Source organism: Phyllobates terribilis, unplaced genomic scaffold (assembly GCF_046119375.1).
Source record: "Phyllobates terribilis strain yellow unplaced genomic scaffold, ASM4611937v1 Scaffold_11__3_contigs__length_659146591, whole genome shotgun sequence".
Lineage (NCBI taxonomy): Eukaryota > Metazoa > Chordata > Amphibia > Anura > Dendrobatidae > Phyllobates > Phyllobates terribilis.
The window spans coordinates 264,049,443-264,062,372 of NW_027362771.1; the positions used below are offsets into that span (position 1 = coordinate 264,049,443).

Sequence of the window (12,930 nt, forward strand, 5' to 3'; positions counted from 1 at the left end):
CTTTAAGCACTGTGTTTAACATTTTTCATAACAGGGAGACATGATCATTTCAGTGCCCAATCACTTCAGGAAGATTGGTCTGACGCTGTGCCAGCCCAATCTCTTTAATGGCAAAACACCTTGAATTCTATTTTAATTCTTCAAAATGCAGATTTTTTGTAATTTACTTCAGAGTAGATTCAACCATTTTTCGGAACCGTAAAGGGACACCATAAGGTTAAAATGAAAAAAAAAAATACTGATAGTCACCTCATCACTCACATCGCTGGCCCCACGGCTCCTCACCGCCACTTGTCCAGTCCTCCTCACATCTACTTATCACCACCGTGAGCATTGCAATCCCAGCCTGTAATGAGTCCAGGGACAGGTCTGCACATGGACACACAAGGTCTCAGTACTTGCTGTGATGACATGACATCATCATGACCTTACATGTGCTTGCACAGAACCCTCTTGGGCTTCATCATAACTGGAAGTCCTGGCATAGAGCAAGGAGACCCAAGGATTCAGCACTTGGGTTGGTGATAAGACGATGGGAAGAGGATCAGATGGATAATGGTGAGGAGCAGAGGGATCGGAGAGATGAGTAGTTAAGTGAGTATAAGTATTTATTTTATTTTTTCCATCTAATACTTATTATTCTCTAGAGTCTGGGAAGACCCCACATCATAATATAGGACACTAAATTTCAGTAAAATAACTTGTCTGAAAATCAAATTCCACGGGAAAATCTGCGTGAACAGGCAAATTTGAATTTTGTGCGACCCTCTTATCTCTAGTCATCGCCATTAAAGAGGACCACACAGAACACATGAGCATCTACAGGTGGAAGATAAACATATATATAATGTTGTCTAGGGATTAATAAAAGCAGAGAACAAAGCCCATCTCTAGCTGTGGCGGCCCATCAATTGATGGACCTCTTGATTTTATTAGAAATAGTAAATCCTTCCTATCATCTGCTTTGTCACAGCCTGAGCACTCTCTGGTGAGTTCCTCCTGAGATTTTTGCTGATTGCTGCTGGTACCAAGGTAAGACTTCAAAACTATAATACACACAACCACATACATGTCTTGAACTAGGGTCATATTTTAAATGTTTGATATCACAATAACACACATTAACAAATTAATTCAGAATTAATAAAATTGCATACAAATTGTAAGACTTCAAAGATAAAAGTAGAAGAGAAAGGCAAGCTGGATGGTGTTGTAATTGTGAAATGTGTTTTTTACAATAGCTACTAATACAGTAATCTGAGAAGTTGCTTTTTGAACAGTTGGATGTTATGCTATTAGTACATAAGCAAAATCCACGATAAAAGCCACTTCCTACTACTACATTTAAGCACAGTAAAAATAGGTGGGTGCCACTGAAAGTATACATGAGCTGACAACTATGGGACAAAAATGTACTTTAGAAAGCTCTAATGGATTCATGTCACTCAGGTAAGAACGTGTAAATAACAGGTTACATCCTGTCACTATTTTCTATATGCAGAAGCTATGTATTGGGCTAGGTTTGCACTTTTGTGCTAGTTTAAAAAAGACATGAAGTCCAAACAGTAGTCAAATAGGTGACTCCATATGCCTCATTACAATGAATAGCTAAATTGGGGTTCAGTTGGGAGTTCCATCTGAATCCTGTTTTTCAGAACCCCAATGTAATGCTCAGCAAAGAGCACAGTATGGATGTGAACCAGGCCATACTTTTGTAAAGCACTTATTGATAAAAGTTAGAAATGTTAAAAGTTTAGCACAATTTTAAATTTTTTCAACAAAATTTACAAATCCTATTTTCTTTTAAGTGACTTGTAGGAGCTGATATATCAGAAAACCCCCAAATAAGACCAAATTTTAAAATCTGCACCACTCAAGATATTCAAAACCGCATTTAGAAAGTTTGTTGATTTTTCAGGTGCTTTTCAGGAATTTTTAATTTCCACCAGCGTAAAAAGAGAAAATGGAAACCATTAATTTGTTGTGCAAGTGTGTGTGCACTTGGTAGAGATCAAAATGGAAGGAGCACTATATGACATTTGAAGCACAACTTTGGCTGGAATAGATGTTATGTCATATTTGAAGAGCCCTAAACAGCAGAAATCCCATAAAAATGATACTATTTTAGAGGCTAAACCTCTCAAGGAATTTGTCTAGGGGCATAGTGACCATTTGGAACCCACAGCTGCTTTACAAAAATTTTTATCATTGGGACAGGAAAAATGAAAATTTAAATTTTTACCACAAAAATGTTGCTTTAGCCCCAAATTTCTTATTTTTAAAAGGGTAACAGAAAATGGACCCCGACCGTATATTGTGCAATTTCCCCTGAGCATGCCAATTTCCCATAAATGATTGGAAACTTCTGTTTGAGCACACAGCAGGGCTCAAAAAGGAAGGAGCACTATTTGACTTTAGGCACGCAATTATGGCAGGAAAAGAATGTGGATGACATCTCATATCTGAAGAGCCTCTATGGCCCCAAAACAGCAGAAACCCCATTTTAAAAACTACTCACTTAAAAAAAATAATCTAGGGGTGTGGTGAACATGTTAAACACACAGGTTCTTTACAGATTTTATAATAATGGACTGTGAAAATGAAAAATATTTTTCTACCACTAAAATTTTATTTTAGCCCTATATTTTTCTTTTTCAAATAGTTAACAGGAACAAATGGACTGCCCAATTTGTTGGGCAATTTCTCCTAAGTACACCAACACTCCATAAGTGGTTAGAAGCTACTATTTGGTCACATGGCAGGGCTTGGAAGGAAAGGAGTGCCATTTAACATTTGGTGCTCAATTTCAGCTGGAATAGATGCAGACGTCTTTTCATATTGAAGAGCCCTTGAGGTGCCAAAACAGTAGAACTCCCCCATCACCCACAAATAACCCCATTTTAGAAACTACACCCTGCAAGGAATTCATCTATGGGAGTATTGAGAATCTTGAACCCAGAAGAGAGTCACTGAATTTTATAACAAAAATGAAAAATGTTATCTTTTTCCACTAAAACGTTTAGCACCAAACTTTGCATTTTTCACATGGCGTAATAGATATAATGGGCCCTGTAATTTGTTACACAATTTCTTCCGATCTATCATGTGCTCTACGCTGAGCACTTACATCACGGTTTCCATCTAAATCTGTGACATTCTTGATTCAGGCAGAACCATTTACTATAATGAGGCAGAGTTACTCTGGACTTCATCTGGTCTCTGTTGGGTGGTGTCCATCTTTTTACAGGTGCACATAGATGTGGTTGCCTGTGCTTTTATGTATGCCTAACAAGATGGTACACCACTGGATCAGAGGCCAGAATGTCTCCATCTGCCTAATTAAAGCGAATGTTCAGTTGGGGTTTTCAGCTAAATGTTTTTTTTTTTATATTTAGACAGAAATCCTGAGTTAAGTGCACCTAAGGTCATGTGCACACGTTGAGTATTTGATCAGTTTTTTACCTCAGTATTTGTAAGTCAAAACCAGGAGTGGGTGATAAATACAGAAGTGGTGACGTGTTTCTATTATACTTTTCCTCTGATTGTTCCACTCTTGGTTTTGGCTTACTAACACTGAGGTAAAAAACTCACTAAATACTCAAAGTGACATATGTCAGATTTGAAAAATTTGACTTAGTCAGGAAGGTGAAAACAGGCTTCGGCTAGAAGGGGTTAAAAAATATCAGTTAAGAATATTTTGGAATTTCTTTCTTCAACTAGCTGCTATGGACAGAACATCCTCATAGACAGAAATTGATTGCACAGATTAAGACTATAAACGCTCCAACAGTGCACATGGAAGAACCAGTGGAGCAGCAGCAAATGAAGTAGACCAACAACAGGATGCCAGAGTGAGTTTGGAATTTTTTAATCCTGTAAACCCCCTTTAACTAGTTTTGAGTTGTTAGTCAATTATCTTTTCTCTAAGAGGTCTTTTGCTAAGAGTTTAACCCCTTAGTGACCGGACCATTTTTTTTTAATCTGACATGTGTCACTTGATGTGGTAATAACTCTGGAGTGCTTCAACACATCCCAGTGATTTTGAGACTGCTTTTTTCATGACACATTATACTTTATGACAATGGTAAATTTAGGTGGATATGTTTTGCGTTTATTTATAAAAATAGAAACTTGGCAAAAATGTTAAAAAATGTGCAATTTTCAAACTCTTAATGATTGATTATCCTTTTAATCCAGCTAGTCATATCACAGAAAAACATTAATAAATAACATTTCTCTCATGTCTGCTTTACATCAGCACCATTTGTAAAATGTTGTTTTATTTTGTTAACATTTTAGAAGGTTTAAAAATGTAGCAGTAATTTTTAATTTTCTCAAGGAAATTTACAGAAGTTATTTTTATAGGGACCTGTTCAGTTTTGAAGTGATTTTGGGGGACCTATATAATGGAAACCCCCCAAAAGTCATACCATTTTAAAATCCGCACCCCTCAACATATTCAAAACTGCTTTCAGGTAGTTCATTAACCCTTCAGGTGCTTTCCAGGAATTAATGTAAAGTGACTTGATAGGAATGGAAAAGTTTATTTTTTCGACCTAAATTTTGATAACTTCTGAACAGGTCAATATGACCGACAGACTCTAAGGCCGTTATTTGACCATGAGCTGCCATGGCAGCCATCAGAACCACACAATCAAGATCTCAGGGTGCCAATGGGGTTAGAAAGGGAGCCCCCATAGTCTGGTAACTATTTAGACTCTATAGTCACTATTGATAGCAGCATCTAAGGGGTTAAACGGCCACGTGCTGACACTGATCATGGCTGATGCATCAAGTAGTCAGCTATAGTGTACAACTGACAGCTGCAGGATTGTCACCTGTCGGGGAACGCTAGTCTCTTACATTGCAGGTCAGTAAAAAGACGTATTGGTGGTCACTAAGGGGTTAAAATGTTTGTATATCTTCTAAACCATTTTTTTCTTGCTCCTGAACGGGCCTAAGTGTTAAGCAACATTTCTTTAATTTTTGTCTCTCCACATTTTGGTAGTCATAACTTTTTTTATTTTTTCACTAACATAACTTTATGAGGTCCTGTTTTATGCTGGAGAAAATGTATTTTTTGGTGCTGTTTCAGGGTACATATAAATGACTGTGTATACATTTTGCAATTAAATATAGGAAAACAATTTTGGGTGTTTTGCTTTTACAGATGAAGTTATGGTCATGGGCATACTTAATATATTTTTTTTATAAATATGTAATAAAATGCATTATATAAAAAAAAACAAATAGTGGGGGCTTTTTTTTCGTTTCTATTGTTTCTTTTTCCATTAATCACTAATGTTTGATTTTTTCGTGTGTTTACATAACTTGTCCCCAAAGACATTTTAAAAGATCACTGGGAAGCATATGTTTTCTTTCTTTAATGTGCATTTTTTCACTTTAACATGGGATGCATGTAAGCATAAGTTACAGGGGAAAACTGTCCCATGTTCTGGCAGAGCTGATCTGAGTCTGCTAAGACCCAACAGTAATACTATACTAGTCAGACACCTGGTGATCACTTGTTCACCTGATCCAATAGACTTATTGCCATTGCAGATACTTCTATTCACTACATAGCACTCACTGTATAGAATGGAGCCGGCAAAAGAAAGGTCAGGAGTGGCAATAAACTGCTTTTGTCTCTTTCTCTGTTTCTAAGGCTGTGTGCCCACGATGCGTTTTTTAAGCGTTTCCGCAGCGGCAAAAACGCTGCAGAAACGCTTAAAAAATACATGGTAGAAGGCCTGCCATGTTCCCCAATGATAATCCGCAAGTGCTGTGCACATGCTGCGGAAATTTCCGCTGCGGATTATCATTGCGGAAAAAAACACAGCACTACCAATTATTTTGCGGAAGCGCTGCGTTTTCGCCGCCATTGACTTGCATTGGAACTCATGGATTATGCATCACTGTATATGTAGATGCGCATTCCATGCGTTCCAATGTGGGGACGGTACCCGGGTGTGGAGAAGAGGAGACTCTCCTCCGGACCCGGGTACCATAGAACCTGTGAAAAAAAGAATAAAATAAAAAATAAATGTTATATTTACCTTCTGATGGCCCCCGCTGTGCTCGTCCTCCCATGCCGGCAGATTGTGGTGAACTGAAGGACCTGCGCTGACGTCATAGTCATGTGACGGGTTACTCGATGCTGACGTCGGCAGGTCCTTTAGTGTACCGCTATCTGCCGGCAGCCAGGATGGAGCGAAGCAAGACTCCGGGGGCAATCAGAAGGTAAGTATAGATTTCTTTTTTTATTTTTAACCATTCTTTGGGGTCACACTATATAAATCCATGCCGGTTGCATGGATTTATATAGTGTGACCAAGTTGACAAGCAGTTTCCAAGTGATACTAAAATCGCTTGGAAAGCGCTTGTCAACCCGCATGCGGAAATGCATGTGAAGAACGCTTCACTTCCGCTTGTCCCTGGCAGGAAAAACGCATGTACAATCCGCATGTACAATCCGCATGTACAATCCGCATGCGTTTTTTCTGCCAGGGAGATGCAGAAACGCTCAGGAAAAATCCAGAGCATTTCTGCATCGTGGGCACATAGCCTAACAGCTGTTTCTAACAGCTGGCAAATCAAACCACTCTTTCTCAATTGCAAGAGCCATAATCCAACATCGTAAGTTTACAATTCTACATGCAGGGTAGAAAACAAATGATCTCAACTTACTCTTCATGTGGACATTATGGAATCTGTAACACACGTTTTGAATCTTTTAATGAAAAATATTGGGAGCAAAAACAGCTCATCTATTGATGGCATGAAAAGGTATATTGAGACAATTCTCTAATTAACCTTTGTCACAATAGGGAAACTGCCAAATTATAGCTCTAAAGACTGTTGTAAAAAAATGCTGTACGTTCTATAGGCACTGAATGATAGTACAGTGCTCTGCTAGACGTTTAACCGATATTCTGAGCATTTAGCTCTGGTCTCACATTTGAAAAATCCATTCACTCTCACTTATTGCTGTGGTTTTATTAATGGAAAGCTTCTAATTGTTCACTAGGTTTTGCTTTACAGCCCTAATAGGCAAGAAAACATGTTGGAATGCCAAAAGCTGATCACACTAGATTGTGACATAAGAAGAATACCTTCAATAACATGCATGTGCGACGCTTTCAAGATGATTGGAAATTCTACATTAAAGCTCTTTCTGTATTTTAATGTGAAAGCTTCTGTTATTACTGTTCAAGGCTATAAAGTATGAAATCCTTCTTTGTCAAAAGAAGTTATCAGTACATTTTCCCATGACAACACTTACCACCCTGGTGAGAATTATCCAGGTCCAGAAAAAAATGACTGTGTTCTTCTAAAAACAGCAGCTCACTTGTCAACAGGTTGTTTGTATGTTGTTAAACTAAATGCCATTAACTTCAATGTGGCTGAAGTACAATGCCAGACACAACCATAAGCAGGCACTGCACTGCTTTTAGAAAAAAAAATAGAATTGTTTTTTTAATTCTATACAACACCTTTAATGTTATCTTAGGGACATTGGGCCTAATATCAATTCAACAAACTGATGGGAAGAAAGGACCCTTCAACAGTGTATATAATAGAAGTAGAAAACTTTATTAAACAACCATTACATACAGGGTGGGCCATTTATATGGATACACCTAAATTAAATGGGAATGGTTGATGATATCAACTTCCTGTTTGTGGCACATTAGCATTTGGGAGGGGGAAAACTTTTCCAGATGGGTGGTGACCATGGCGGCCATTTTGAAGTCAGCCATTTTGGATCCAACTTTATGTATTTCAATGGGAAGAGGGTCATGTGACACATTAAACTTATTGAGAATTTCATAAGAAAAACAATGGTGTGCTTGGTTTTAACATAACTTTATTCTTTCATGAGTTTTTTACAAGTTTATGACCACTTATAAAATGTGTTCAAAGTGCTGCCCATTGTGTTGGATTGTCAATGCAACCCTCTTCTCCCACTCTTGACACACTGATAGCAACATCGCAGAAGAAATGCTAGCACAGGCTTCCATTATCCGTTGTTTCAGATGCAGCACATCTTTAACCCCTTTACCCCCGAGGATGGTTTGCACGTTAATGACCAGGCCAATTTTTACAATTCTGACCACTGTCAATTTATGAGGTAATTACTCTGGAACGCTTCAACGGATCCCCCTGATTCTGAGAATGTTTTTTTGTGATATATTGTAGTTCATGATTGTGGTAAAATTTCTTCGATATCACTTGCGTTTATTTGTGAAAAAAAACGGAAATTTGACGAAAATTTTGCAATTTTTAAAATTTGAATTTGTATGCCCTTAAATTAGAGAGATATGTCACACAAAAGAGTTAATAAATAACATTTCCTACATGTCTACTTTACATCAGCACAATTTTGGAGCCAAAATTTTTTTTTGTTAGGGAGCTATAAGGGTTAAAAGTTGACCAGCGATTTCTCATTTTTCCAACAAAATTTACAAAACCATTTTTTTAGGGACCACATCACATTTGAACCACATTCAAGAACTTTATTAACCCTTCAGGTGCTTCACGGGAATTTTTGGAATGTGTAAGAAAAAAATGAACATTTAACTTTTTTCACAAAAATGTTACTTTAGACCCAATTTTTTTTATTTTCGCGGGGGTAACAGGAAAAAATGGACCCCAAAATTTGTTGTGCAATTTCCCCTGGGCACGCAGATACCCCATATGTGGGGAAAAAACACTGTTTGGGCGCACAGCAGGGCTCGGAAGGGAAGGAGCGCCATTTGACTTTTTGATTGTAAAATTTGCTTGAATAACTAGCGGATGCCATGTTGCGTTTGGAGAGCCCCTGTGTGCCCAAACATTGGAGCTCCCCCACAAGTGACCCCATTTTGGAAACTAGACCCCCCAAGGCACCTATCTAGATGCATAGTGAGCACTTGGAACCTTCAGGTGCTTCACAAACTGATTCGTAAAAATGAAAAAGTGAAAAAAAAAACACTTTTTCATTTTTATGAATCAATTTGTGAAGCACCTGGGGGTTCCAAGTGCTCACTATGCATCTAGATAGGTGCCTTGGGGGGTCTAGTTTCCAAAATGGGGTCACTTATGGGGGAGCTCCAATGTTTGGGCACACAGGCACTCTCCAAATGCAACATGGTGTCCGCTAACAAATTGAATGGAAAATCGGCTCAAATTGTTAGCGGACATCATGTTGCGTTTGGAGAGCCCCTGTGTGCCCAAACATTGGAGCTCCCCCAAAAGTGACCCCATTTTGGAAACTAGACCCCCCAAGGCACCTATCTAGATGCATAGTGAGCACTTGGAACCCCCAGGTGTTTCACAAATTGATTCGTAAAAATGAAAAAGTGAAAAAAAAAACACTTTTTCATTTTTATGAATCAATTTGTGAAGCACCTGGGGGTTCCAAGTGCTCACTATGCATCTAGATAGGTGCCTTGGGGGGTCTAGTTTCCAAAATGGGTTCACTTGTGGGGGAGCTCCAATGTTTGGGCACACAGGGACTCTCCAATTTAACATGGTATCCGCTAACAAACTGTCGGCTCAAATTGTTAGCGGACATCATGTTGCGTTTGGAGAGCCCCTGTGTGCCCAAACATTGGAGTTCCCCCACAAGTGACCGCATTTTGGAAACTAGACCCCCCAAGGCACCTATCTAGATGCATAATGAGCACTTTGAACCCCCAGGTGCTTCACAAATTGATTCGTAAAAATGAAAAAGTATTTTTTTTCCACTTTTTCATTTTTACGAATCAATTTGTGAAGCACCTGGGGGTTCCAAGTGCTCATTATGCATCTAGATACGTGCCTTGGGTGGTCTAGTTTCCAAAATGGGGTCACTTGTGGGGGAGCTCCAAAGTTTAGGCACGCAGGGGCTCTCCAAACGCAACATGGCGTCCGCTAACAATTTGAGCCGATTTTCCATTCAATTTGTTAGCGGATACCATGTCGTGTTTGGAGAGCCCCTGATGTGCCTAAACAATGGAGCTCCCCCACGAGTTACCCCATTTTGGAAACTATACCCCTCAAGGATTTTATTAAGGTGTATAGTGAACATTTTGAACCCAGAGGTACGACACAGAATTTGATAACATTAGGTCATCATATTGAATAAGTTGTCATTAGTCTTGAGCGCAAGTGCTCGCTACTTGAGTTTGCATCGTGTACTCAGGTATGCACCATATACTACGTGTGCTTGAGTGACATGCTCGAGTCCCCGCCCGGATGTTTCACGGTTATTAGACACCCAAAAAAAAACATGCGGGGATCGCTCGTGCATGGCAGGCAATCCCCGCAAAGTTTTTTGGGCCGTGAAGCATATTGGGCGGAGACTCGAGCATGTCACTCAAATACCCACAATACTCAATGCATACCAGAACACCCGATGCAAACTCAAGTAGCGAGCACTTGCGCTCAACACTAGTCGCCATATCGTCATCTTTTTTTCTTACTTTTGAAAAAAATCCCAACCCCATCACAACCCTAACCCCAACCCCAGCCCTAACCCTAACACAACCCTAACACAACCCTAACCGTAGCACAACCCTAACCTGAGAGTTTATTTTTTACGCCGTTCCTCGTGTGGTATAAGTGATGAGATTACTTTATTCTTCGGGTCGGTGCGATTACAGCGATACCAGAATCATATGGGGTTTTTATGACTGACAGCTGTCACACACTAAAAGACGCATTTTTTGTAAAATCTAGTTTTTGCTTCGCCATATTTTGAGAGCTATAATTTTTCCAGATTTTGGCAGACAGTCATGTGACGGCTTGTTTTTTGCGGGATGAGTTGACGTTGTTATTGGTGCCGTTTTCAGGCACGTGACATTTTTTGATCGCTTTCTATTCCGATTTTTGGGAGGCAGAATGAACAAAAATCAACAATTCAGGAATTGTTTTTTTTGTTTTTTTTTATTCAGTTCCGCGTGTGGTAAAATTGATAAGGCAGCTTTATTCTTCGGGTCAGTACATTTACAGCGGTACTACATTTATATCGTATTTCTATGTTTTGCACTTTTACATAATAAAAGCAATTTTATAGAAAAAATTATTTTTTAGCATAGCTTTATTCTGAGAGCTATAACTTTTTTATTTTTCGGCTGATGGAGCTGTATGGCTGAGATGCCGTTTTCAGCGGTATCATTTTTATTTATATTTGTCTTTTTGATCGCGTGTTATTCCATTTTTTGTTTGGCGTTATGATGATAAAGCATTGTTTTTTGCTTCGTTTTTTATTTTTTACCGTGTTCACTGAAGGGGTTAACTAGTGGGACAGTTTTATAGGTCAGGTTGTTCCGGACGCGGCGATACCAAATATGTGTACTTTTATTGTTTTTTTTGTTTTTTTTATAATAATATTTATTGATGGGTACATTATATTTTTATTTTTGGTGGATTATTATTTTATTTATTTTTTTAAATATTTTTACATTTTTTTTTTTTTCACTTTCTGATAGTTTTTATACTTTTTTACTTTGTCCCACTCTGGGACTTTCACTTTTTTTTCTCTGATCGCCTGCATGGCTCAGGAATGCAGCACCATCCCTGTGCCATGCAGGCTGTCAGCGCTGGACAGGGAGAAGATTGTTTGGAGATGCACTGCGCATGTCTAAAAAATCTTCCTGCTGTCTGTTGACCCGGATGTTGTCATGACGACATCGGGTCGTCATGGCAACATCCTGTAAGCCCCGGCAGACATCGCTGGAGGCCGGAAGAGGAGGTGAGTATCGGCAATCACCTCCCCTTGCCACCGCAATGCTGCGATCGACTGCGATCGACTTCGATCGCAGCATCGCGGGGGTTAATGTGCTGGGAGCGGTGCGTGACCGCTCCCTGCACATAGTACCGGGTGTCAGCTGTGACAATCAGCTGACACCCGGCGGCGATCGCGCCCACACAGCCTGTGTGCGGGCGAAATCGCCAGGGCGTACTAATACGTATCAGGTCCATAAGTCCCAGGGCACAGATACGTATTAGTACGCCTTGGGTCGGAAAGGGGTTAAACAAAGGTAATTTTTGTTTAAAAATACACAGCATAGTATGTTACACATAAATGGTCCCTAAAGAAAGTACAATAAACTTGGCCAACAATAAAACTTCAAACAATTACATAAGACTTCATGTTTATAAGACGCACATCAATTTTTGGGGAGGAAAATAGGAAAAAAATTCAATAAAATGGTGGTGCGTCTTATAATCCACTTTGAAGGTAGTTTACTTGGGGTTCGGCGGCAGTGGAGCGGATCCCAGGTGGCAGGGTTGCTGCTGCAGGAAGCTGGCGGAGGCAGGAGATGCTGCGGGCCCTAAGCTAGTAGGAAGTGGTTTTCAGCAGAGGTAGGAGTGGGGGGGATGCTGCAGGTCCCAGGCTGGTAGCAGGTGGTGTTCGGCGGTGCGGGGGCTCCACCGACATTTTATGAAAGCCAGGAGTCCCCGCACGCTTTTAATGCCGTGGACCCAGGAAAAATGGACGCCATAAGCAATTGAGATTTTCGGTAGCCAAGATCTCAGGGGACAAAATCTCGGTGCTGAGATCTCAATCTGTGCATGCATCCGTTTTCCAGAGTCCACCGCATTGAAAAGTATGGAAAGTGCAGAAGCACGGGACTTTCACAAAATGTCGCACCACCGAACACCACCTTCTACCAGACTGGGGCCTGTGGCATCGCCACACTCCTACCTCCGCCGCCAGAAGCTTCCTGCAGCAGCGACCCTGGGACCCTGCTCCACTGCAGCTGGTAAGCTCCATCACAGCTACAATTTGAATTATAAGACGCACCCCCATTTTCCCCCTAAAATCGAGGAGGGGGTGGGGGGAGTGCATCTTAAAATCAAAAAAATTTTAACCGGTAGAAGCTGTCCAGCCTTAAAAATATCCTCATATCAAAATTGGCTGGGTTTTCAATATTTTTTATTATTATTATTATTTCAAATGTA

At 39.9% G+C, this 12,930-nt stretch overlaps 1 protein-coding gene and 1 long non-coding RNA gene across 9 annotated transcripts in view; one reads left to right on the forward strand and one right to left on the reverse strand.

Annotated features, from left to right (window-relative positions):
- The window catches only part of MAGI2 (membrane associated guanylate kinase, WW and PDZ domain containing 2), a 1,194,143-nt gene that overhangs the window by 935,593 nt on the left and 245,620 nt on the right, over nucleotides 1-12,930 (reverse strand). The gene's annotated exons all lie outside the window — the stretch shown is intronic.
- Nucleotides 972-7,149, forward strand: LOC141166052 (uncharacterized). The gene is made up of 3 exons (XR_012251243.1): nucleotides 972-1,032; nucleotides 3,721-3,851; nucleotides 7,042-7,149. It is a non-coding gene; the product is annotated as an uncharacterized lncRNA (long non-coding RNA).